The sequence below is a fragment of the Maylandia zebra genome, linkage group LG17, assembly GCF_041146795.1.
Source record: "Maylandia zebra isolate NMK-2024a linkage group LG17, Mzebra_GT3a, whole genome shotgun sequence".
Lineage (NCBI taxonomy): Eukaryota > Metazoa > Chordata > Actinopteri > Cichliformes > Cichlidae > Maylandia > Maylandia zebra.
In genome coordinates this window covers 25,410,746-25,415,329 of record NC_135183.1, presented here as the reverse complement: position 1 = coordinate 25,415,329, position 4,584 = coordinate 25,410,746, and positions in this window count along the sequence as shown.

The window sequence follows — 4,584 nt, the reverse complement described above, 5'->3', positions numbered from 1 at the left end:
AACATCCAGTGCAACAGCTTTTTGTCAAGACCAGGCTGGTAATGCTGGACAACATTCAGTTTAATAACAAAACTTTTTGAGCAGAGGGGATTTTTAATAAACCACAACAGAGTTCAGTGGTGGGAGGCCAGCATGATATGGATATCTGGCGCATATTCTGGATAAGGCTGATAGTTTGGGGATTACACTGTACCAAGAGGCTCTGTGTTTGGAATGAGTGCTTGGACTTGTGCAAGTGACAGCTGCTGGGAGGAGAGTCCTGGAAGCGGATCCTGGAATAATGGAGTTACTGGAGAGTGGCGAGGTTGTAAGAATGATAGGTTTGGGAGGGCCATTCGCCACAGAACTGGGGATGCACGAGCGGCAGCGCCAGTACAGAGGAAATGGATGGATAAATTGGATATTTGGAAGGCTGATGGTGTTGGATACCATTCAGGTGGTGGATTATTGGATGTCTAATACCCACTGAGACAGTCCCTGGAATAAAGAGCGTATCTCAAGAAAGGGGCTGAGACTAGAGCTTGTAAGGGACATACACAGTAGACTCCAGACAGAAAAAGAAGAGATGTATCCCTAATGAAAGTCAGAATGAAACTGGTGACAGTAAATATAAAATACAGCACATATAAGCAAGAAGAGACACTGACAAAAAGCTTGGGGCTGACATTTTGGGAAAGACAGAGTTTATTATGTCAGAACAATTATTCACACATCCTGGATACATGAAATAAAAGTGCTTGTTTAGTGGAATGTCCTACATCCTTCAATGGCAACACATTTACCCAGATATGCATTTAAATTTGGCCTTACTTGTGAAGCATTAACTCCTTTCTGGCGGCGGATGTTGAAACTGCATAAAGAGGGTGCTGAGGATATTAAGCTAAGCCACTCTGAGGCAGCACAGATGCTCTGGGTGTGGGTCAAATGTGATAAATAAGAGAGACAGCATTCAAATTGATGTAAGTGGTCTTTCGGGCAGGTTTAGCAATGTTTAACAATTTGTTTTTGTTAAATGTCTGAAAGTAGGTTTGATTTGAAGAATCTCAGCAAAAATAGACTGTGAAAAGATCTGTAGATAGTCATAATGAAATCAAGTCTTCATCATTACATACACCTTTGACCTTTTCACTTCCAATGGCTATATATTCAATTTTATCAATGCATGTAATCCTGAAACCCAGGATGGGCTATAATTACATCACATCAACACACTGAAAATTAGGTGAAGGCCATTTTTTTCTGGTTCACATTCTCTTTCTCTGTCTCTCCAGAGACGTTGACACCGTGTATCAGTTGGAAGAACAGAGAAAAAGTAGGTAAAGGCTTTGGAGTGATAGCGAACAATTATAATCATCAATGAATATTAAACCCTACCTAGCTGCTCCTGTTATATATCTTGCAGTTATGCTGGAACTTCTACTTACCTTTTAACAAAGAGTCCAAGTCAATGCTTTTAATTGTGTTTTGAAAATTTGGAAACTGATTCTGCAGCTTCCTCCTGCATATTAACTCTCATTCTTTATGTCTGCTTGTCTTTAAAGAGACACTAAGAGGCTCAGTTGGTGCTAGTTTTTAACCCAGTGTAACAAGTGCTCCATCATTCAAAGTTAAGGAAATAGGCAACATATTGCACATGTACAGGTAATCTGACATTGTAATCGAAATAGATGAATTCCTCTTTTGCTCTTTTCCTTTATAGTGAAAGGTTGCTATTTGCAGTTTGAACACACATTCATTCAAATCGAGGCCATTAGCTTAATAAGTTATTGTAATGATGAACGCGTCAGTGAGACAAAGACAAACTTTAAAATTGAGCACGGGAAGATGGAACAAAACCTAATCACAGAGTCCATGTTGGTCTGTCAGCTCCTGCTCATTAACTTGCCAAAGCAGTTCCCATCTCATTACCGAGTCGTCTGCTACATTTTATTGGATTTCTTCACTCATTTCCCTGAACTGTCACTGTGTCAGACTTCCTCGTTTTACACAATGTAAAATTATATCAGACTTGCACCCTACAAGTGCAAATTCACTGGAAGAACAACTTAATGATGACTACATTTTTTAAACCTATATGTAAAATAAATTATGAAAAGATATATAAATGTAAGATTGGCTAAGTACATGGCTGGCTACAGTAGCTTTTCCTGTTTGTTGATTTTGCAATACCTCATGCTAGGAACATGTTGGTTTAACCTACATTTAAACTTTCAAATCAGCAGCGTATTCCTGATTTGGCCAGTGGTATGAACTTTGACGAGACCCTGCAGTGATTACTTTGAATAGTAAACACCCTCAGTCACTGATAGAAATGAGATAAAACACACCATCTGGAAGGAAGAAAGTATTCTGACGGTGAAAGTAAAGCCTGTTGCAACAAGCACAGTCCACCCCAGAACCATTCATCATAATTCAGGACAAGTGACAGCACATAGGAGGGCGACAGAGATAAAAATCTTGAGGTATCTGCTATCTTTTTTCATCTGAATTCCTTCTGTTCGGCTGTCACTGTGGATCACTGGCGTGACCTCAGATCCCTCTGTACCACATCCACAGGAATTTCAATCAGGTAAAGAGGATATTTTTCTTCTTGATCATTTCAGAGCAACAACGTCACTCAATAGTTGTCGCTCCATTCAGTGTGGGTCAGGATCATTTATACTCTGTGGGCCTTCTCAGCTTTAAGCTCAGTGTCAGTTTTCAGCAGTCATGATTGTCCAGTCGAGCCCTAATTAATAGTTGGGGTCAGCTGTCTATCACTGACCTGGTGTCAATCACATATTGACTGACTGATTAGTGAAAAAGGAGAAGCTGCTTATGTTCTGCTTTTGCTGCAAGTCTGTCATGAATTAGCATGCAGGTCTCTATCTTAGTTCTCTGAAAAAGATTGTAGCAGTTGGATGAGAGGGTGGAACTGAAGGGTTATCAGTTAACTAGCTGACTAGTTTATGATCATAATTGAGTGCATAATTGGTTTGGCTGGAGAAAAACAGGATTGAACTGCGGATCAAAGTTTGGTCAACAAACGGTTGGAAGTCAAAGGGAAATGCTTCACTGTTAGGTTTCCAGATTAACAATCATCAAATGTGGACATTAAAACCAAAGAGATCATACTTTGAATGCAATTTTGTTTAATCTAGAACATGTGCATTGTTAAAATCCAAGATATCAAGGAGTGCTATACCAGTAGCAGTGAAGGCAGGAATCAATGTAGCTTTGAGTCCTAGCCTCAAGCAGGATAAAGGAGATGGATAAAGAGGTCTATTAAGCTTACTTTTTTATTACAAGCTCTGGTTTGTTTTTTCATTTTCAAAATCCAATTTTTTAGCCACAACTCGCGCTGACTCAATAGACGCTGCTTCAGCGACTGTTTTAGCCTCACAGTATTCAAAAGTTTGCAGCTTCAATATCCAATATGGTCATTTTTTAAATCTGATATTTTATTACATATTAACTTTCTCCTTAGTAACAAATGTATTCTGTTCTGCGACCATCACTGAGATTATGGAAATGTAGAGAAAGCCATTTAATAAATAACATGTACAAAGTGTTTAACTAAATGGGGGCTAGTGACATTCATCTTGGATAATGTAAACAGCTGAAGTTCCTTTAAAGACCCTTGATGATCCTTTAAAACATCAGTGGACGGCTAAAGGGGGCATTTCAATACAAGCATGACACTGTTTGAAGTGTAAAGATAGATTGAGCATTAAAAAAATATAGCAGTATCTTAAGCTATCTAACTTTCTATATTTTTTAGGTTCAAAATCGAGTACCCTTTACCCCAATATGAATAAATCTCAAGGTTTTGCACAAAAAAACCCCCTATCAACATCAACTGTGATCATTTTATATACATCAGGAGACGGGATGATAGGATTCATGGAAGCCGCAGCCCCCACACTCTACCTGCATTATGAACAGATGTGCCAGAAGCCAGAGCTCCTGATTCAGCGACCCGTGACGAATGGCTGAATTTCACCAAAGGCCAAGGGTCAAGACATATCCTTTACCCGACCCTGGCATTAGAGACAGATGCATGATGTCAGTTCCCATGTGTTGGGACCGGTAAGGTGACTGCAAACCCTTTGACACACCAAAGACTTCCCCATGGAGCTGCAATCTCGTCAGTTCCCCTGTGAACCGTGAACCTTCAAAATGCCAGATACCAACCTCAAATTATCTGTCCCCAAAGGACCTATAGACTTTCTTCTATTCACCCTCACCCTGCATTACCAAGACCAGTCAGCCCCCAGACACCCACCAAAGCCATTCACCTGTGGAAGGAAGCACATAATACAAGAAGAGGTTCAAGTTATATCTCAATCTGTGATTTTGTAGGTCGTCGTTCTCTGTATGTCCTGGCCTTGTAACTCTTGGTTCAGAGCAGCTCCTTTTTTATTATTTATTGAACACAAGGCACACCCTTTAGTGGACACACTTCCCATAAAATACTGCTGCACTCTTGCCCTTCCGCCAAATTCTCTTCAGGATACATTTTCATTCTTTAGCAGTAAAATGGAAGGAATTATTCAATAAGTAGTTACATTATGGGTTGCAGTTAAAGAGATAAAAACCTTTTTG